Genomic DNA, 22,938 nt, shown 5'->3' with positions numbered 1-22,938 from the left:
CCTCTCATCTCTTCCTTGCACTAACCTCAGCCCTGTCATGACTAGGATGACCCTGCTACCACTGACTTCAGCTCCTTCCACATTCTCTGCAAGGCCAGGGCACTGACTGACAGCCTGCCTGCTTGTCACACTGGGTATGGACCACCAGAGCTGGACTTGCTTTGGGTCAGCTCCTCTGTCTCTGGCCATGGTTTGACACAAAAATTGTAAGAACTAAATTTCTTTTGAGACTTACCACTTTTTCAGCTGTGGCAGAAATTGGCCAAGAGATCCTAAAGATACAGGAAAAGGGAAGGGCAGAGGACGACAATTTAATTGAATAAGTGCTATTTCCTTATGAAGTTTGTTGTAATAATCTAAAATGGGTGCCAGAGGTAAAGACAAAAAATTGAGATGTCCTTTAAGTCCAAAGCCCTTTCTCAAGCTCCCATAGAGGTTTAAAACAGATACAGACACAGATCTCTTAGAGCCTCTAGGCCAGTGTTTGGCGTATGGACAGAAAAGCTATGGATGTTCAAGATTTAGCCAGCACAGACAGTAAAGAAGTTTTAACCCTTTCAAATGCATAACCTATTGAGTTTACTGTTGAAAAGGATTGTAATATTTTTTCCTTTTTTTCTTTTTCCTTTTTTTTTTTTTTTTTAACTCCTAAGGATACATGGCACATTTAAAATTTAAACTTGACAAAATAAGAATAGGTATTCAGCATGGAATGACTCTAAACTGACTCACACAATGAGATGGTGACCTAGCAGGCCTTTTTCCTTCCAAGAGATTAAGACCTATCTGGTGGAAAATGCATCATAGATTAATTAAGTGCCCATGTATTAGTGGCTTTATCGTATGACTCACTAATACTGAGCTAACCTTAATATAGGATTCTGAGAATCTTAAGCCAAGGATTTTATTGATTCACATTGTTCTAGTGCAGGTAGTACTTGAGTTTAATGGATGAAGACTGCACAGAATTTAGAAAAATCAAAGATTCAAGACTGATGAGGTAATCAAAACGTATTGAGACAGAAACCACCGGAGCTGGGCCAGTCTCTCAGCCACTAGAGGGCAAAGCCACAGCACTGCAGTCGGCAGCGCCGTCTGCTCGCCTCTTTCTAAGGATGTTATCAGCGAGGGCGTTTATTTTACAACAAAAACTGATTAAATGATCACTAAGCCCTTCACTACGAACGGCGTTAGGAATGAATACTTAGAGTATTGTTTCTGTCAAAGTGTGGCAGGCAAGCAGTTATTAGCAACTGCGCAGAAAAAAAGCCAACATTTTCTTCCATGGAACTGTGAATAAAAGCTTCAGTCAACTCAAGAGATTTGGACTCTTAGGCTCACAGCACAGCCCTTTCCTACTCGAGATTTTGCATATCAGTAGAAGGCTGAGCACTTTTATCAGGAACTATGTTGGGAAAGTAATTAACATTTTGCTGCAAAGTTTTCTAGTTTTTTGACGGTACCAGATCAGACTGAGATTTCGGAATGTTTCAATAACAGAGTTTGGATACATCAGAGCCTTACGTGCAATCCCCTACCCAAGTCAGCCTTTGACCTTCTAATATCAAGAATTCTTGTTCTCTCTACTGGTTCTTGCCCTCTCCTGTGCAATGCATGTTTCAAGCACCTATTCTCTGCTCACACTAAATTTCCCACTGCACTTTTCAGAGGTCAGGCGTGGGTCAGCTTTGGGTGGACCTGAGAGACTGCTTTGCACAAGATCAATGTGCTGTCTGTGACAGTGGCCAGAAGCAGATGCTAGAGGGAGAGTTTAGTAGCAGGAAAATCATATAGGCACACATATCAGGAGTATCCTCCCAGCTTCCAGCAATGCATGTCTCAGGCTTCCTGAGTGAGAAAAGTTATCTTGGTATGCAATATGCTACAAAGGCTTTGCCTTCTGTGAACAAGTCCACCCTTCTCTTCAACCATTGTAAACACTGCCTTCCCCACGGCTGCTCCCATCATGTGCTGAACAGCACATGAGCTGTGTCAGATGATGCTGAAAGGGATGACAGGTTGTTACTTCTTAGTGCCCTAGGAAATCAACTTCTGCATAGACAAGCAGCCAGAATTCACAGCTATAGACACAGAGTTCTACCTCCCGGGGAGCAGACTTACAGGACTGAACTCCTGCTTCTGTTAAAATTAAGTTTTTACAACCTCCTGATTTTGACATTCCCAGTGCTGGGAAATCCAGCTTGTCCCGTCCTAAACTGTCCTGGTTATTAATTACCTTCCCTGGTAGAAGACCTCACAGGAAGATGAATACATCTGCATACACTCACTGAATCTTGAAGGTCCTTAAAATGTGTGATTGAGTCACCCCTATATCTTCTTTATTGACACTGAAATAGGTTGAACCTTTTCATTTTCAGTCTAAATCATTCTTATTGATCTTCTCTGAACCATCTCTTTTTCAGCTTCTATTAAGGAATTAAGGAATTTAGGTATCAGGAGCAGTTGGATTAGTACCAGAAAAATAAATAGAGATATCTTTCTATATTCTCCTGTTTATAAGCCCAAGGATTGCATTATCCTCTTGGCTACAGCTTCACACCACCTGCTTATTTTCTCCTGATTATATGTGATGATTCTTGAGGTTTTTGAGCATTAACTTATAAAAGCACAAATTCTCTCATCCTACAATCACTCCCTCTATTCCTTGATGCATGTTTTTACATTTGGCTGTACAGAAATGCACATTACTTGCTATCAAGCTGTCTCAGCTACTTTGCAGCATGACTTGTTATTTATTAATCCCTATTGCTTACAACACTTGCAAACTCTTTAAGTGATGATTTTATGTTTTTCTTAAAACCATTAATATCAATACAATGCAGTGTAGAACTAATTGCCATAGGATGCAGAAACACATTCTTTGATGATGGCTTTTTATTTTCCCATTTTGTAACTGTCAGTTAGTTAGAGTCTCAACAGTTCAATAAGTGCTGTGATGAGTCGGTAGCATTTTGGCTTCTTAATTAAAATGCTGCAAGTTACCAGAACAAAGATTTTGCAGACCTACTTACCTTCATCAACCAAACTTGTAATGCCATTTAAAAAATAAAATTATTTTCACAAGATTTATTTTCCACATTAATTTGTAGTTATTGTGTTTCCACTCTTTAATTCTTTTTCAATCAAGTAATGTAGATAATGTCCCATTTTATTACCCAGAATTCTTGTCAGTCTGGCAGGTTGTAATTACCTTGGTCACCTTGTTTACCCTTTAAAAATATTGGTACAATATTTCATCCAGTCCTCTGGAACTTTAACAGTGTTCCAAGATTTATTGAAAATCAACATTAATGGTCTAAAGATACTCTGTGCCAGTGCTTTTAAAACTGTTGGATGCAAGTTACCTGGACCTGCTGATAGCCAACTTCATTAGCTTCTGTTTAACATCCTCCTCAGTGCTTGTTGTAATGGAATGTATTTCATCATCATATGATATTTGTGTATCATATGGCTCTTCCCCAAAAAACAGACCAGGAATAGTTATTGAGTTCTTCTGCCTTTCCTACACTGTTGTTAACTATTCCACTATTTCTGCCTAGGAACAGAGTGAAGACAGTATGAAACTTCCTTTTCTCCAGGTTTCTGCAAGTTTTACCACATAGTTTAAAAATCCTCTTATTTGTCCTTAACTCTGCAGTTCAAAGATTACTCTGGCATAATTTTGAATCCCCTGGAACTCCTAGAACCCAGAGTACACACATTGTTACATACATCTTTGTATTGACCCTGTAACTCTGTGCTACTCCCTGCAACCAGGGCACCTCAGAGGTTCCCTTCACCTTTCTAAGTGTGGACCTCTTTCCCCCTTTCCCATCCCCTGCCTTTTGCAAATTGGAGTATCCTCTTCTCTCCTTTATGCCTTTCTCATAAAGAGCTGGGAAAAATACTTGGGAAAAGAGGTGGCAAGCTCAATAGTAAGGTGTCCCGTGGGATAGTATCAGGCACCATTTCTTATGACAGTGCTGTGGAGGCCCACAGACATGGAAGAGCTGCAGATCCATTTTGGAGAGTTTGTAACTCGGACTCTTGTGCCAAGTGAAAGGTCATGGTCCATGGTCTTACAGCCTTGCTGTGGCTTGGGATTAAAATTATTCCTTTGGTTTGTTCACAGTGTTTCTCACTATCAATATTGAAATGTTTCTTCTTCTAGCAGAGGGAGCACATTGAGAACACAGGATGGGCAATTTCCCTGCTCTAAGCTCAGGTGTCTGGCACCACAACTGCCTGGAGCAGCTCCTGGAGTTTGTGGAGTTTGCTGCTTCTCTAGATACATCTTCATTAGGAACAAGTCATGAGGCATCCAAGCTACCCAGGGGGAATGGGGAATGAGACCATCACCTTAACTCACAGAAATTATTCCTGTTTTGCATGCTTTCATGCTTTGCCTTCTTGCAAAACAGCCAGTTATAATACCCTTCAGGAAAAACCTCTCTGTTTTTGGTGAGAAGATATCCCAGTAAATGGCTGTATCCAGAGGAATAAAAGCAGAAAAAAATTATGGTAGCAATATGCCTCCGTGAGGTATATCACAGATGGCAAAGCTATGCACTTGCATGCATTTGGCCAGAGGTTATGGAGTGTTATGCCACTCACTCTTTAATTAATTTCCCTTTTTTTGTCAGGCATATTGTATGTTTATCAGTCTGAGGTGCTTCATGAGAACCATTTTGAGGACAGTAATTGTGTATTGCACCAATCTGAACCCCTCATCTGTGCTTCACAAGCATGACAACACTAATTGCTAAAGAGATAGCAAGTTGGGGTTAACCAGGAATGCTTTATGGGAGTAAATAAATTCCATCTCCATTAACATGCTACTTCCAGCTATGATGGATGAGCATTTTTTATCTCCTCAGCTATTTGCCCATGGATTGATGATTCAGTTGATTGGGAGTATCTCATATTTTTCGCTTGAAAAGCACATAGCTCCACCAGAATCAATGAATAAACATTAAGTGCCTCCCTTTCATTTCAAGCAGGATGGGCTGATGATCTTGGAGCAAGGAGGCCTAGTTTTTATCACCGGGGCTCATTACACTGAATTCACTGACATATGTGGCAAGTTTATGGAGAAGCCCAACCTGCTGGAAAGTGATGGGCTTCCTGTAAGTGTGAAGAAGAGGGAATGGCCCTGCAACTGCATTAGCAGCCAGCACACTCACCTTTCCCTCCTTCCTGGGCTGACATGGCACTGCTGCAGCCGGGGGATCACGGACCTGCACAAAGGTGAGGGGACAGCGACTCCTTCCCATTCCCCTGGCACCAAGCGAACCTTTCCTGAGGGGGAACCGAGGCGATGGTTTCCTGAGGCGAGGGGTGGGGTGTTCCTGAGGTGAGGGCTTCCTGAGGAGGGCGATGAGGGGTTCCTGAGGCGAGGGGCGAGGGTTCGTGAGGCGCTGGGCGCTCGCTCGCCCGGCTGAGGCTGAGGCGGCGGCGAGGGCGCGTTGTGCCGCTCCGCAGCCCGGCGCCGCTCCGCAGCCCGGAGCCGGCCCGCAGCCCGGAGCCGCTCCGCAGCCCGGCGCCGCTCCGCAGCCCGGCGCCGCTCCGCAGCCCGGAGCCGGCCCGCAGCCCGGAGCCGGCCCGCAGCCCGGCGCCGCTCCGCAGCCCGGCGCCGCTCCGCAGCCCGGCGCCGCTCCGCAGCCCGGTGCCGGCCCGCAGCCCGGGGAGTGACATTTCCTGGAGTTCCGAGCGCCCGCAGCAGCGAAGAGTCCCGCTGCCGGCATGGGCGGCCGCCTCCTGTTGGAGAGAGAACGGGCGAGACTCCGGGCGCAGTGTCACGCTTTGGCACTGTCGGCTCGCTATCGCGGCTCCTGTGGGGAGCGAGCGGGGTTGTTGGTTGTTGTGCGGTTGGTTGTTTTTGTTTTTTTTTCTTTCTTTTTTAATTTGTTGTGTTTATATTTTTATTTTATTTTATTTTATTTTTATTTTTTAATTTCTGGAAGCCTCTCTGCTAAGGACTGAACGTGTCTGCCAGCGGACGGCTCCGGGCCTCGCACCTCTCGGGGCAGCCGAGGGCGTCCCGCAGGATGGTGTCCCTCTCCGATTGTGGAGACACTCAACATGAAATGGCGAAATAACACATGTTCGGCTCCCAGCTGCGAGTTCTTCTGACCAGGTTTCGTGGAGCGATCACACTACACACATTGCAGCGGCTGCCCGGAGGCGCGTCCCTCGGTCCCTCGGCCGCAGGGCACCGGCAGCGCCCGGTAGCGGCGGTGGGTGCCCGGTGCCGCCTCGGCCTCTGTGCGTGTGTGTGTGGCTGTGTGTCTGCGGAAGCCGCGGCCTCGGCGAGTCCCCGCGGGGACAGAGCGGGCGGCTGCTCCCGCTGTCCGGCCGCTGCGGGGGTGCCGGTGAGGACCTCGGGCCCGGTGCGGAGGTGCGGGCGCGGACCCCGCGGCGCGGGGCGGGGGCGCGGCCGCTGCGCGCCGCCTCCCCGGCGGTGCCGCAGTGCCGTGCGCTGCCGCCGGGCCCGGGCAGGGGGCGCTGCTGCCGGGCGCTGCGGCGGCCTTGGCCGCGGAGGCAGCGAGCGAGCCCGGCTGGCGGCGGCGAGGGCGCGCCGGCCCCCAGCGCTCCCGGGCGGACCCGGGAGATCCCCCTCGCCATGCAGACCCGGCGGCGCCTGCTGCCTCTCGAGGTGAGTGAGCGGCGTCCGGCGCGTCTCCCGCGGGCCCGGGAGGCCGGGGTACCCCGCTCCCCAGGCCCCCGCCGCCCGCAGCGAGGCCCCGCGGGCGGGCGGGGAGGGCTCCGGCGCATCGGTGGAGCCGCCGTATCGCCGACAGCGCCCTGGGCCTGCCGGCTCCGGGCGCCCCCTGCCCCGCCACCCTCGTCCTCGGCACGCCACCAAGGGGAAGGCAGCGGTCGCCCCCCAGCCCTCCCCGGCGGCCGCCGTGGTCCTTCGAGCCCTCTCCCCGCCGTTCCCCCTCCGTCCCCGGGCGTCCGGACTTGGCGACCCGCTCGCCCGGGGCACCTTTCTCCCCGCGCCGGCGATCCCGGGGATGGGGAAGGAGCTGCTGCTCCCCCCGGGACGCCTCGGGTGCCGGCGCGGGGCAGGGCGAGGTTGTGCCCGGGCAGCCGCGGCTGCCGGCCCGGGCAGGGGAGGATCCCTGTTTGCATCTCGTGCCCTTTTTATGGCCTGATCTCCGCTCTCTCCCCGGGCAGGGAATGTTACTTGCTCATCGCGATGTGTAACAAGTCACTCCTGCAATGGTGGTAGTGGTGGAGGGGGATGGGGAGAGCGGGCGGGATGCGTTTTATAACATCTCTAATTACGTGAAATTGTGGTCATGTCTCACTCTAAGAATAACTGGCACTCTTGGCATGTCAGACTTTTTGCAGAGGTAGGCTCGTTTCTTGCTCATAAATGTTATGGCTAAATATGTGCCTGTGGCAGAGTGTGGCTCAATAAATGTTTTTATCTTCTTAACCAGATAGAGAAGCAAGTAGCAGATAGAAATTGTTAGACTTTATGTTTTCTTGTAAACGATCTTCTTTATTTATAGACAGGATGTTCCTTATTATTTTATGACAGAGGTTTTTCAGAGGGTGGCATTTTTACACATATTTTCATTCCGTTCAGATATTAAAAGTTAACTGAGTTTCATCAATCTTCTATTAAGTGTCTCAGATTAGAATTTCTGAATAACCCTCTCTTCAGTTTTTGGGTCCAGACTGAACTCAAACCTGGAAGGAACCGTGTAAAAACAAATAAAATAGTAATAATGAAAAAGATGGTCTACCTGAATAAAAGCCTTTCTTTTCTTTGGGCAGCATTTAACTGACTAGGCAAGGCTTTAAAACATTGTGATTAACTTCTATTAGCAAATAATTTTTGATTGCATGGAACAAACTCAGATTTTAGATACACCTTCAGTGGCTGAAACATCCAAATCCTTTGTTACTGCCTGAACCTTCTGTGTGCTTTTTATAAAGTTACGGCATGTGATGCAAAATGAGAAGATCAGTCTCCTTGACCCAAGAGAGACAAATTTAAAAATCTCTTCAGAGGTTTGGGGAATCTGAAATGGAAGCTGAAGAAGGGTCTAAAATTTCAAACAAGCCTCCCCCTCTAATTGAAGCCCTGATCAGCCCTGAACAAGTTGCCATGTTCTGACACACTGTGATTTATTTGCATTGCTTTATGGTGCCTCCTTTAGTGTGTGAAAAAGGAAGAAACCCACCCCAAAACTGCCATGCTGACTCCTGATATTGGGTGTTATTTTTGTGTGTTAGCTTTGAGTCAGTTACGAGGCTGGGGATTAAATACTTTCAAACACACACTCATTTCAGGATCTGAGGCCTGGGGCTAAGGCTGAGATGAAATACAGTTTTTTTAGCTTGGCATAAAGTCTGGCTGTGATTGTCTCAGGGAACAAAGGTAGAGACTGAACAAAGATGCAGTATTAAAACTTGTGGCCAAAGAATGATAAGCTTTTAATGTCTGTTGTAGTCTGTCCACTTGCTGTGCCAGCTTTGGCAGAAAACAGCTTGCTTATTTTTCGGTTTACAGGCTATCTATAGAAAATTACCTAGAAATTATTTTGCTAAAGGATTAGAGTGGACCTCTGAATACAAGTTGACCAAAAAGAGGTTTGGAGAAGAAGTTGTGTGTTGATGTTTTGTCGATCAGAAAAACCTTTTCTATATACTGAGCTGAGAATCTTCCCAATAAAACTGATTTTTCTTAATGGAAAATCAGTTGAGGAATGTTTCAGTGCACAGTTTGTCTGTGTGCTGATGAATCTGTGATCTTTTCCAGAACACTGTTGTAAGATGTCAGTACATTCATAGGCTTCTTTGAAAGTGTTATATAAAGGCTAATGTTTATTTTTGTAATGTGACTGAGATTAAATAAATTGAAGGGTGGCCTGTTTATGGTTCTATTTGTGATTCTTTAGGAGACTTGGACTTTTATATGGACAGAAAAGTGAACTAATATGCTTGGTTTTCCCTCCTGTTGTTTCTCTAAAGCATTGAGAAAAGTATAATGGTACAGGTTGACAAAACTTTGCATTGATAAACAGTAGAAAGTCAAAAGTAAATAGCTGAAAGTAACTGAAAGTATTGAGTTTTAGCTGATAGAGACAGCTTTCACTTCTGTGTTAGCTAGGAGTGTTGGCTATATCTTGCAAGCCTGTGAAAATTGTAGGTTAATGCAGATGGATAGGGTGATATAAAATATACATAGTAGTTTCTACTTGAATTGGAATTGAGGAAAACCGAATTCAGGATATGTATTGATACAACTTTTTGGACTAATGACTAGAGCAAAACATTCTATATAGTTATCAAAAAAATTGCACACTGAAAAATCAGTGTGATAAAAGTAAATGACCTTTGTCATAATGTACACAAATATAATTTATATGTAAAGAGGAATTATTTGTCTTATCTCTATAAATAATTTTATTTTTACATACAAGTAAAGTATCTTCCTACTTCCTATTTGTTTGGCTGAGTTTCACTTCAGCTGCTATTCAGGTTGCCATAGCAGGTAGGTAGAATAGGAAAAATACTTTTAAGGTGAGCTTATATGCATTCTTTCACTGAATAATTCCAGTCTGGCTTATTACTGGATTATTGCATCAGTAATTATATTACTGCTGTATTGCTGCAAGAGACAAGCAGAGATGGCTAATATTGGTACTTCTTTTTCAGCCTTCCAAGTAGTACATCAGCATCAAATAGGCTTAACGTGAGTGACAGAGGAAATCCATAAAGTGTCACTTAAACTATTTTAAAGGTAGTTACTAGAGAAATCTAATTAATTAAAAAAACATAGTTGAAGGCAAGAATGCATGGCCAGGAACTTCAGGGTATGAACAGAGGGTCAGTTTTTCCTTCCATATTCTTTCTTCCAGATCTGCTCAAGGGAGAGGGGATGTAGAGCAGCAAGTCCAGTCAGCTGAGATGTGCATAGTTCTGTTACAGTAAAAAAAAAGAAGGCAAAAAAAAAAAAAAAAAAAAAAAAAGAGGTGATAACCTAAGTGAAAAACAGGTGTGGAGTTACAGCCTGTAGATCTTCTGTGTTTTAGAAGTGTGGAGCTGGAGTGCTCTCTGAAGAGCTTGTGTGAGATCTTCAGTCTGAGGATAAACTAAGGGAGTAGTTGTGTTAGTTATGAAGGCTGGGAAAAAGAGAGCTTTAGGAAACTTCAACATTGTTTTGTTTTCACTTGAAATTTGATCATTTGGAAATGTCAATATGTGGCAGTGTGACCATATGTTATGCTTTGAAGTTTTGGTGTTGATGTATAGAACTTTTCACACGTTTTGTCCCCAGTGTCTCTATGTTTCTTGAGTAGATATTATCAACTTTCATATGGAGTTATTTGCAGGTAATGCTAGTAGCTATACCCCTCTATATTTTGTCTCTATGTTGTATATAGGATATATAAATATCTGTCTTGCTTGCTATATGTGTTAATATTGCTAATACTGTACCTCTGATATTTTGATGCCAACTGAAGTTACAAACTTATCTAGGAATCAGTGGGGTATCAGTAGTGTCACTTGTTTAAGGGAACACCCTGAAGGTCCAGAAGCATTCCAGTAAGCTCTGCTAGGATTTTCTAGGTTTGTCTGTCAAGAATTTTACTGCATGCTGCTTGTTTCCTATAGTTCTTCCCCCTCCTTTTAATATCCACAAGAAGCTTGATGAACTTTTGTTTTTAAGAGCTTGATGGCATAGTGAAGTTGAGTAGGGCTTCACATTTGGAAATGGTATTGGCTTAGCAATTTTTTAAAACACTGTTTTGCTGAGTTTCTGTTGCAATTTGGTTCCAGCATAGTGACAAAGGTGGGAAGATTTCCCATGGAGACTTGAGGCATCAGCTGGTGCTTTAGGCAGTGCTGCTGGACGCTGTGTAGGGGATGGTTTTGTATGTAAAGCAGTGCAGTAAATGTGCCTTTGCTGGTGTCTTCTGGTTTTTGGCCTGACTTGAGCTGAACTGATGTTTGCAGTAGTTACAAAAAAGCACTAAAGCCTAATATGTACAAAGCTAGGTGTGTTTCTTCCTCTGCTATTTTCTATGTGTGAAAATGTTGTAGAATTCAGTTTGATAACTATTTTAGGGCTGTTTCTCAGCTATTCTTCATTAGAGAAATTAGGGACGATCAAAGAGGCTTGAAGTGTTTTGTGCTTTTCTTTGCTTGAGCTGAGAAGATCCCTTGTTCAGTTAAGAGCTAGGAAAGACATGCTTTATACCAAATTATTACCATGCTGACTGGTACTGTTTCAGAATTTTCCTTCTTGAGTACTTCTACTACAGTTTTGCAGAAGAGGCTCTTTTTTTGTTAGTAAAATGGTAGCTGGGAGGAACTTGTCATTCCTCTTGCCAGCGTACAAAGAATCCAGAGGACATTTGCTATCAGGTGATAAATTGAAATTAGGCCATACTTGAGTCAGAGATTCATGTGTGCTCTATCAATTACAGAAGAGCTCTAGCTGCTCTAGTAGTACTTAACAGCTTTCTGGCTTCTTGCAGTTTTAAAAAAACACTGTAATTGGAAATTTTTTATTTACTTTGACAATATACTGAAGCCTTTTAAATAAATAATCAAACTCAAACTTTATACACGTTTTAGGTACATTTCTATTTCACTCCAAGTTTAAAATTTTATTTAGGGAAGTAATACGGGTGAAATACTTCAGTAGATTCATAGCAGATTATCAATGGAAGAACATACACTGGTACTTTTCTCCAAAAAGTAGTGTGATGCACTTAAAAGAAGTTGGTAAATATTCAGTGGAAGAAGAAGATCAAAGAGCTTTCTAAATCGCATAATACCTTCTTTATCTGTGAATGACACTGACTATTACAGGAGCTTTTCTTGTTTCCAGGTTCAGTTTTGTTGTGTCAAAACTCTGCCTTGAACTCTGTGTACATGTTGTCTTAGCTGTTTGCACTCCAAGTGTGAACTAGAAGATTGACTTAAGAACACTAAAATAAAAGCCAAGCCATGTGAAACTATGATTTTATGGTGTATGTAGTTACTATAAATTCAAGAAGAATTGGAAAATCATATGAATATGCATACAATTTATTGCTTAACTAGTTGGCCAGTCAGATAATTGGAAGTTTGTAAGATACTACATCACAAAAATTGTAGGTATTTTCAGATTTGTGAGTTTTTTGTTTTTCAGATATTTACCATGCTTCTCTTGCATTTCTTTTAACCCAGTCAATGAAACTGTTTTCATCTGCTTAGTTTTCTTCTTCAACAGCTTCAATTTCTTTTCCTCTCATTTTGAACTGTTGGATTTTAAGAAGAAAGTTGAAGACTGGTGTCAGTAATAGTAAAATATGAGTCCTGGTTTCTGAGGATGTAGATTCCTCTGGTCTGTGTGGTGCACAGACCTCATTCTGATCTTGGGTGTGCCACACATGAGTATCTCTGAGGTGCACTGTGGTGATGAGCGTGGGGGTGAAAGTAAACCCTGCCCCAGTTATCTGCTGAAGGTGCCTGGCAGAATTAAATTTGTATTCCCACTTCAAGTTCTGCAGCTCTGAGCTTTGCATATCAATTTAAACAAAATGAAATGAATCTTGTTTCTCTGCCAGGTTGGGAAGTGTGCTGAGTGAAGAGGTGCACATTTGGTTTTTCTGCAGGTGTTGTAGAGAAGCAAAGGCAGAGGTGGATAATGTGCTGGTGGTTCTTAAATAATGTGATATGAAAGAGAGAAGTTTATCTTGTGTACTACTCCCAGCAATTCCTGAGTAGGGGTAGTGCTGATCTGTCTTTTTAGTGCATCACATCAAGGAGCTTGATGACATCGTCCAATACTGAGGACAAAGAACTGGGCTTGATAAACCTGGTGTTCTAAAGAGTTCAGTGGTTCTTGCATTGAGTCAGTGCAGTGTGCTGGAACCAGTAATAAGGAGCTGAAATACTGGGATTCTGTTCTAGATCTGTTTCTGATGGCTGTGACTCATTTTCCACCCGTAATTCTTTAGATTCTGTGAAAGATTTTGTACGTAGCAGGGAATTTATTCCATGATCTGGAGATGGAGAGAAGTATGTTTTGTTTCAAGTAGGAAGATGTGTTGAATGAGTTTATTACAGTGTAAATCTTATCTGATATTATATGTATCCAAGTCCTTGGAGATACTATATTAGTAAGCATTTTGTTCCACCATCTGTGGAATGAAAGAATCTTGTTTTTCTGTAGATGTAAATCCTTTTTGCCCCAAAGTATCTCTTCCCTTCCTTCCCTCTGTGCATTAATCCCATCTTTCTCACATAACACCATAATTCTGGGGATTTTTTCCAGAGCTGTGTGGGTATTGATTGCCCAGCAGGTTGCTGCCAAAATACACAGAGCAGCTTGCTTTTCCCTTGGAGGGCAGTCACTTGGATTTGTTTTTACACTGTAGATACTCATTTTCATGACAGATATATAAATGAGCGTAAGAGCATAAAGAATAGTAAATAAGAATATAATCCCATAATCTTAATTTCTATAGGAGATTGGATTAAAGATACAACACTTGAAAAGTGGCAGCATCTGAACACTAAACCAAATATGTAAATCCTCCTGTTCATATTACTGAGGCTCTGAATACTGAGCTTTCTTTGTAGACTGGAGGAGACAAAAAAGCTACATGGTTAAAATATACCCAGCCAGTCATGCCAATGTAATTTTTTTATTCCCTATCTGCACTGTAATGCAAATATATGAACATTTAATATGAATTGAGATAACATAAGAGGAAGGTTCCCTCTTTGTGATTTTTTTTTTTTTTCATTTATCCTCCCAGCCTTTGAAATTGCACATTCTCCTGTGATGCTATGGCTTGGAAATAGCTTGCTTCTGAGGCTTGTGTTTGGTAGAGAAAGGGGCAGGTATTTCTTATTTACACCCTTTTTGGGCTATATCCAGTGTAAAGCTGCTGTTTTTGTTGGCCCAGCCACACTGACAGTCCAGCAGAACATATTGGTTGTCAATGTGTTACAAAGGTACATTGTAAATGCTGTGTTAGTTAATTCAAAATGAATGTTTTAATGGTCTCTTATTTGGTGAACTTGAAAGTACATGGAAAGCCCACTTCTTAGGTTATATTATTAACAGATTACTTTAAATAGCATATATATTGAAACAGCCTCTTAGCTGAAACACGAAATTGCATTGATTGTAGTAATTTCATACTGTGTTTTTGTAGAAATAATGAAGGCTGCACAAAGCCCCAGCATATTTCATGGGTTTCACAGCTCTTTCTTGACTCTTTTATAAATGTAACTTTAAAAGGTTATTGCTTAAGCATCAGTCCACCTGTGTGCTTTTCTGCTTTCAAGTAATTGTATTGGTATACTGGCTTAATAGCTTCTATATTGTATTTACCTTGGTTTCACTTAACAAGTAATTTGTAAAATGCATTTTAACCCATCTCTGGAATTTGCTCATAGACTTTCTTTTTGAATGCTCATGTAGATTTATTATTATGCCAATTAGAAATTGTTTCTTGAGACTCACGGACAATAGGTAGATGCATATGTGGTGGTTTTGTTCCCTTATTAATTTCCTATAATACCCCTTGTGGCTATATATTTTTTTTTCATTAAGCTTCATTTCTGTGAAATGAAAGCTTTTAATGTAATTGTAACATGGCTATTAAATGTAATTGTACCTTCTACTTTGAGGAAACATGCAATAGCGCCTCCTATGTAGTTAATAAAACTTATTTTGACTAGAGATTTCAAATACCGAGATACTTGAGGGAAGTGGTCCTGGATGCTGAGTACCCACTATGTGTATGTGTCACAAAATGCATTTCAGGCCACAAGATTGGGGGTGTAAATGAATTTGTGAAGGAGCTTAACAATTGTCAGTAATGATGAGGAGGGGTAGGAGGCAGGTTGGCAGTTAGGACAGTGTCTTAGGATATGGCTGTTATTTTAGCCACGTGTACTTTTTTTTTCTTTTTTGATGGTCAGCCCTCTAAAGACTTCCACTTCTGTTTGCAGAGTGGATGAACCTCCGTTGCTGTTGGGTTTGCTCCCATTGTTCTTAATCTCATGTGGTTAGTAAGGTTGTTTACTAGTATGTTTATGTCAGTAATGAACAGTAATGTTGGAACATGAGGTTTCTTATGCTTTTGGGGTTTTTTTGTCAGAGAAAGAAGAAAGCTTGGGTAGGGAAAAGACAAACGGATGCAGGAAGAAGTGAATGGGGAAGGAATGTGAGAGGGGAAAAGGAGCCCTCCAAATGAAGAAAACAGGACAGGAAGGGTAAAGTGGTGAAGATCCATGGCTGAGCTGAATCAACCACCCACCCCATCAGTGGACAGAAGAAGTGGCAGAGGTTTCTCAGTTTTGATCTATCTGAGAAATGTTGCATCTGAGTTTAGAAGAATTTGGAGTTCCTACAGCTCTGTAAGATTTCTGATAACTGTATTAATACTCATAACTCATTAATAAGGAAGCCTTTCAAATGTTTTTGGGTTTTGTCTGTTAAGTCTTTATATTTCCTGTGCCTGCTAACAGAGATACAGAATTACGGCTACATAGTATTATAACTAAAGCTTCATGGAGCCCAGCATAAATTTTAGGTAGATGTCCCGAATTGCCTCAGTGGTACAGTGTATTCTTTTTAGTGAAAAGAAAAAGCTTTACAGTGCACCTAAATGCAAGTTACTGCTTCTGGTGGTTAGTGCTTCTGGTGGTTAGTGCTTAGTCCTTTCAGCACTGTTACAAGCATGTTAATGGCCCTGAGCAGAGATGAGGTGCTCAGAAATAGCAGTTTCAGTACGCACTGTTGCCATGGATTATTGAGTCGTCTCGAATGAGTTACTAGTTACAGATGACTTAAGACATAATGCACTGTGAGCATCAGCAGTGATGTTAGTTAGATCATGATCACAAACGTGGGAGGGAGCTTTGCTACACTTGACAACAGTGTTTTATAATGTGTTTGGTGTGATATGAATATAAAAGTCTACAGAAAATGGGAATTAAGTTACCTACTTAGAGATAATTTCAGGGCAAAAAGAGTATGAGATAAAAGTCTATTTATTTCAGGGTTGTATGGTAATCCAGCTTTGCATAGTATAGAATTTGATAAATGGTAACCATTTGATGTCTATAATTATAATTCTTTAAAAGTTATGTCCAAATTTAGAACACTTTTGTGTGGCACAGTTATCAGATGAGCAGAGATGACCACAGGAGTGGAGGAAATGAAGCCTGTTGATAAAGGTGGTGTTACTAGGAGCCTGACTGCTTTCTAGTGGTCTTTCAGAGTTTTTGCCTGTTCGGATGGTCCATTCTCCAAAGAACAGCTGAATGTATAAATTGTGTTGCTTCCAGCAGCTTCTGTCCCCGACGGATACAACTCGAAATTGATGGGCTGGTAAATTGTAGCAAAGCAGTTTCCCTTCTTGCCCATTGTCCTTTTGGTCTGTCCCATTCTGGTTGTGTGGCAAATCTGGCTTTTATTATCAGCTTTTGCTCACTGGCACTTGCAAGTGTCAGTCCCACATGAGCTTTATAAAAAAGGACAGTTCCTCAGGAGTTGTAGGCTTTTAGAGATTCTAGGGGACCTCAGTTGGTTCTTCCTTTATTGCTCAAATCTAAGAAAGATTTGAAATAATGTTGAGTCTATTTGGATTTCATTCTTGTTTCTACACTACACTGGAAAGAAGAAAAATTCATAAAGTATTAGAATACAGGATTAATCCACTCTGGGATAGAGTGTGCAGCTTTAAATAATTTTATTTTTCAGATGTACTAAACATCAGAGTCAAAACCTTCTCAAATACTGAAACACAAAAATGATCCCATAAACCTACTTGTTCTATATGTTTACTTTAGTTTGTGTTTGAATAAAGATAAATAACAGCTTCAGACCAGAATGTTAAATTGATTAATTTTTAAAAATAACTATGTTGTTATATTGATGACATTACTTGGAACCCATGCACAAATTAAGGAACATGATTTCATATTAAATTTATGTTTAATGCGCTGTGCATTAGCTTTTTGTGATTTACAGTATTTTAACCTTGGAAGTTGCATGAAAGAAAATGTTACAAAACATTAGCTACATAAACCACCGCATTTTGAAGTGACCTCTACGAGCATATGAGTAAGCTCAGGAAAGGATTTGTCCCTTTTTTTTTTTTTTTTTTTTTTTTTTTTTTTTTTTTTTTTTTTTTTTTTTTTCCCAGCTGTATTCCTCTGGAAAAACTTGCGTGGAAGGCAGCACTGTGGTGTAAACCTATCTATTTGTTCTTCCCCAGAGCAGGGATGGATCCTTTTCCAGGCATCAGAGGCAGTTACATAAGCAGGAGCTGGTTCCTGTCTCCAGGTGCTGAGGCCTCTGCAGTGGGCTGGGGCTGCTTGGCAGGGCTGGGGTTCATGTCAGGAAAACAAATCAATTGTTTCTCCTTGAAATAGTGAAAAAGGGTAGGAAATGGAATTTTATTTCTACTGTAAATGGTTATAAAGCAGGTGTCCTTTTCAGATGAGCTGCTTTTATTTTCTGGAGCACAAAGGTTGATAATGCTGCTGTAGTTGTTCTTGTCTCCCTGCTACTTTGGACTGTGATACTTCCTATAATGCTGCTTTGAAGTTGCTGCTCTTTTGACTGCCTTACTACTGCTCAGGCATGTGTGAATGTCTCCTTATGGAAACTTGGCTGGAGACAAAAGTGGAAATAATGGCTTTAAAATGGCATGGGGGAGAGTCAAGGGAAAAGATGCAAATATAGGTGAAATAATTAGAGAGACTGTTCTGCTTTTAAGCATTGTCCACTTCTGTTTGTTCGGTTGATTGGAAAAAAAGACAATGCAATGCAACATTGCAATAGTTTATCTTTCATCAGCATTCATGGGTAGTGAGCTGGTACAAAGTGTTGTATTACACAGAAATAGCCTGCTATGCCCCAGCCTGCTCTTGGGTGCATTTATGTTGAGTAGTAGGGACATCAGCAAATTATGGAAAGTAAAGCTGAAGGATGCTTGGTCATCTTGAGCTTTTGGTGCAGGGAAAGAATTATCAGTGACTGTATCTTCTTTGTATTTGTTGCATTTCATTTTTGCTGCTGTATTACTAAATGGATTTATGGTGAGTTTTAATTGGATTTTTCTAATCTGAATTGTGGTATACAGCATGTATTTTATAAAAAATCTGCATAATTTGCTGAGTTTTCTTTAATTACTTAGAATTCTGTAAATATTTTTTTTTTTTCTGACTGCATTGAATGACTACTGTTTTAATTTATTAATAGAACACTTAATTTTGGAATGCTTAATTTGGGGTCTAATCTGAAGTCCTTGCCATTGCAGGCATTTTGAGCTGTGTGGCAGATATTGCTGCTGCTGTGTCACAAATGCTTTGTAACACCTGCCCTTCCCTTCATTTGGCACCTGCTAGGTAGAAAGAACTCCATGTCTGGGGACAAAAATGTTGGGCATGTGGTAAACCACCACTGTTCCAAGCATTACATTACTTGAGTGAAGAACCCCCTTTTCCATTTGTGAAAGTTTAGCTTCCAGACTGATTGGTCAGATAAAATAATTAATTTTACATTACTGACGTGTGTCCTGAAACTTTCTACCTATCTCCCCCCTTTTTAAGTACACTGATTTCCTGTTCATGTAGCCCCCTGCTATGGTATTCCTTGTTGTAATTTGTATTTTCTTGCAGAGTTGAGGCCTGAACAAATCCCTTGTCTGTAGTCTCTGAATCTCCCATCTGATACTTGCAGAGTGTAGACAAGGTAGGAAGTGAAGATACCAATGTTGAAATCTGGATTTGCATTTAAGATAATGCCTAGTTCAACTAATCATAATAATAATATAATAAATAATATAATAAATAATCATAATAATAATAAAGTGCCTTAAAATGGCTGCAAAAGTCTCCCTGCCTACTCAAAGACATCTCCTCCCTGGTAGCACATTATAGAGGATCTGTAGTGTAGTTAAGAGTTGGATCTTTGCCAGTAGATGGAAGCATTTTTTAGCATCTCCTCATGCTTTGAGCATTTTTTGCATTTTTTTCACCACAGTATCAAAATTGCTTCTTTTTCAGTCTCTTTCCATTTATTATAAGCTTTTCCAGTTTCTGCTAGTTCAGATTACTTTCATTTAATGTTCTAAACATTTTTTACATTCTTTTTTGTGGAAGATATTTCTAATATTGTATTTTTGGAGTTACTTCCTTCTATTCTTCATCCTTTCTTTATTCTGTGCATGTCTCTGCTTGTCAAATTTCTCTTCAATTTCTGTTTTGCTTTTGCAGTAATTGGGAGTTGCCTTCTTGGAGCTCCTGAGGGAAATCAGACATGTAGGGTACAACCAAAGCAGCACCTGAGTGACGCCACTTGTAGGGCAGGAGACAGAGGAGTTCAGCCCACCACCAGCAGAAGAGAGAAGGAACTGAAATGCTCCAGGTAGCAAACTGGGACAGCAGGGACACTGGTCCTCCTTCCTTTGCAGTGATCTTAGGTCTCAGTGGGGCCATAATTTTTAGGTGGAAATGTATGTATTTTTTATAAGTGTGATGGAGCCCTTTTTTAGCAGTGTGTGTGATTCAGAGAAAACCTAATAATCACTAGGTTATATGTTGTTGTGAGTATTCTTGGCTCTCATTTGTACGTATTCCTTTTGTCCTCAATTTTCTTTTAAATACACTTTTCTTACATTCTGTTCTTACTGGAAAAAGAATTTGGCTCTGTTGCCAGCTTGGTTTTTTTTTCATGAAATCCGAATGTTGTAATTTACTTTTTTAATTTTACTTTTTGTTTAAATATGCTACATTCATATCTATAAGCATGCTTTGATTTTTGCATTGATCTTTGCAAGGGGAAATAGCTGCTGAGAGTAAATGTTGAACTGTAAACAAAAAGCTCCAGGACTTCCAGGTAATATCTCTTCAAAGCTTACTTTGGAGACTGGCAGCCATTGATTGGATCTTCTCTGTTGAGTGGTTACACACAAAAAAGTCATTGCCTGGGAAGAATGGAACAAGGAAAGAGGAGCAGAGTAAAAACAATGAATAATAAAGCTGTGCCCTGAATATTGCTTGCCTAGAAGGTTTGCTGGCTTAGAGCAGGGGTGTCAGCACAGCTCGTTTCAGCTGTGGGTTGCTAGGGCTGATCCCTTTCTGATCAGGGAAAGTTGAGCTCTGTGGTTAATGTATGACTGGTTCATGTGATGTTCGTGATGCAGCTGACAGGCCTTGCCATAAATCACAGTCAGAGTTGTCATTAATTGATCTGTCTTTTCAAAGGGGTCATGAAAACTGAATCATTTTCCTGTACTACAGGCTGGGAAGGGACATGGTGGTGGTACAGAAAACCTTCCTCACTGCCACGTGTACTTCACATCCCTTTGAAAAGGCTTGTTCTGAAGCCCTTCAGTGGAATTAAATTTGTTCCACTTCTGTTTTGCATGCATGTGAAGCCTGTCTGAAGACTGTTGTAGTAAGATAACATCTACTATTTCCCAGATAACCAAAATTCATTTTCATTTATAGAGGTGAAGATACACATAGCATCAGAAATTTTACTTGTATACCGGAAGAGTTCTGCTGGCATCCAAAGCTGTGGGATTCTGAGTTTGAAAACAGTACTACTCAGTGTTCAGTTCATTAGTTTCCTGGAATTATTACTGTAGCTTATTTCTGAAAAGAATAATAAACAACCCTGGGAAAAATTTAGTGTAACGCTGAATATTGCTTTAATGCATGGAGAACTGATTTTTTTTTTTTAGCTCTGTTAATTTTGCTGGAGCTTTAGGATTTTTTTTCTAACATATGTTGCAGTTTCATCAGAATACTAATAAATATTTCAACTACCTAACAGGTCAAAATGTCAGTGCTAGTACACCTTAAAAATGAATTTAACATATCTCATTCCTTTTCTTGTTGCACTGTTTGTCATAAACTGCTTTCTGTTTTCTCTGCCTGTAGCTGTGTTGGATTTTTGATGTTGGCTGTTAGGATGCAGCCTGAGAAAATGAGCACCTGACCTATAGAAATGCTGTGGATTGAAGAACAAAAGTTGCTTCAGATGACTTTTTTTTTTCCTCTTGGGTCTTCTGTTCTATTGAAGGGTGGTGCTATTGTGGGTCTTCTGAGAAGAAGCCTTTAGGAAATGAAGGGAGTCTTAAGAGTGTAGGGGGAATAATTTGAAGACAAAACCACTTGTTTAGCAGTAACAAAATCAGTGGGAAGCTGATGAATACAGTTTACAGAATTCAGAGAGCTGTGAATTTTTTTTGACTATCAAAGCTACTAGCTCTTTATTTTTGGAAGGCCTATTGTAGTATAAAAGAATTGATTTCAGAGGCTAGTTTTATAAATTGTTACAGTCAAGGTCATCAGGAGTACAAGGACAGTTGGAGTTGCTGTGTTACACTGAGGGTTTACACTTAAGAGTTAAATGAAGAATAATAACAGGTAGGTAGCAATGTGGTTTTATTAGCAACATTTTTCACCAGACTTGGAGAGCAGTTGTGGCATAGTGAACACATATCTCTGAATCTAAAGCTGCAGATGTAATCCAAATCATCTGAAGCTTGCAGCACTTTGCCAAATAGGCCTGTGCTAGCTGCAGTCATGTGTTGAAAAGGACATGGTTTGTGGCAGAATTGCCTGTCATAAAATACATGTTTGTATTTTCTTTCTAGGATCAAGTAGAACACCCTGATTCAGCAGAACTGGCTGAGTGTGCTGCAGTCATCATGAGAAGGCACAGGGTCATTTGTTTCTTAATATATGTATAAGAAAAAGGTAAGAGGCAAGTTCTTCTTTAGAATATAATAATTCAGAGTTCTGCACCTGAAATGTTTTTCATGCATACTTACAGATATATATATTTATATACATACACCTTTGTGTATGGATGGATCTCTTATAAAGAAGATGATGGAGTATTCTTAGCAATTTGTTTTGTTTTTTGCTGAGAGTAATTGCCCCATTTTAGAGCAAAGATTGTGTCTTATTTTGTTTGGGAGAGGGGGAAGGCAGGCAAAGTATTTCTTTCTCATTCTGTGCTGTAGCCAGATCTCATCAGTTCTAAATAAAGCTATTGCTCAACTCGGAACAAAGTGTTCATTACAGCAGAGGTGCCTGACTCGCAGGGACAGGTAACACACATCGCTGAGGGGAGCTGGAACAAGATGTGCACTTGACCATTGTTTGTTGGGGTTGAAGGAAGTCTTCAGGAGCCCTGGATATAATAAATCTGTCTGTCTAGTCCATCTGTACTTCCATGCTGTCATGCTGTGGGAAAATGACATTTTCTGGATGTGTGATTTTTATCAGGATGAATAAGCAATGTTTAGTTTTAATTTGATCATGTCCTTTGTGACTTCCATCTTAGGAACTTTTCATATATGAAAAGCATCTTTTTAATGAGGACTGTAATAAACTATTTGAGCATTTTGTGTAGTAAGAGATTACTGAAACGTGTAGGTTAACAGTCTGATATTGAAAGAATTGTCTCCACAGGACAGCATGACAGAAAATCTTGAGATCCTATTCTGGTTCTTTACATATTCTCTGGTTTTTAGGTCTTTGCTGTGAGGCCAATAGTTGAATGTCAATATTATTTCCTTTCAGTGCATTTTTTATTACAATGTTTTAATGTGATTATGAGCTGATCATCCACTGTTAAAAGACAATTAGAAAGATTGCATGCTGTCAGTTCCCGTAGTGAAGACATCCTAAGGATAATTTAGGATGTGCATTGCAGAAGATCATGGATTACATAATCCCTTATCATAAAGCCCAACACAAATACAAGTGTGGCTGCTTTGCAGGTGTAACACAAGGCCAGTCTCTTGTACAGTTCATTTCCCAGGAGCAAACTGGCATGTGGGATATCTGAGCTCTCTTGAGAGGCAGTCTCCAAGGCTAAGCCTGTTCGGAATAACACCTCATTTTAAGGAAGGTTTTTCTGTCCTTTACTTGTCTCCT

General features: G+C 41.1%; 1 protein-coding gene across 2 annotated transcripts in view; it reads left to right on the top strand.

Moving 5' to 3' along the window:
- The first annotated feature begins 6,512 nt into the window (after positions 1 to 6,512).
- Positions 6,513 to 22,938, top strand: part of ZFYVE9 (zinc finger FYVE-type containing 9) — a 56,530-nt gene continuing 40,104 nt past the window's right edge. Inside the window, exons 1-2 of one of the 2 annotated variants that reach the window (XM_021529383.3) lie at positions 6,513 to 6,655; positions 21,648 to 21,750. The gene's annotated coding sequence lies outside the window, so the exon portion shown is untranslated. Of the gene's footprint in view, positions 6,656 to 19,374; positions 19,409 to 21,647; positions 21,751 to 22,938 lie in introns of those variants that run through there. The other variant, XM_085586254.1, reaches the window with a different exon arrangement.

Source organism: Lonchura striata, chromosome 8, assembly GCF_050655825.1.
Source record: "Lonchura striata isolate lonStrDom1 chromosome 8, ASM5065582v1, whole genome shotgun sequence".
Taxonomy (NCBI): Eukaryota; Metazoa; Chordata; class Aves; order Passeriformes; family Estrildidae; genus Lonchura; species Lonchura striata.
Note: the sequence above shows the minus strand (reverse complement) of the source record. Positions and strands in the feature narration are given on the sequence as shown.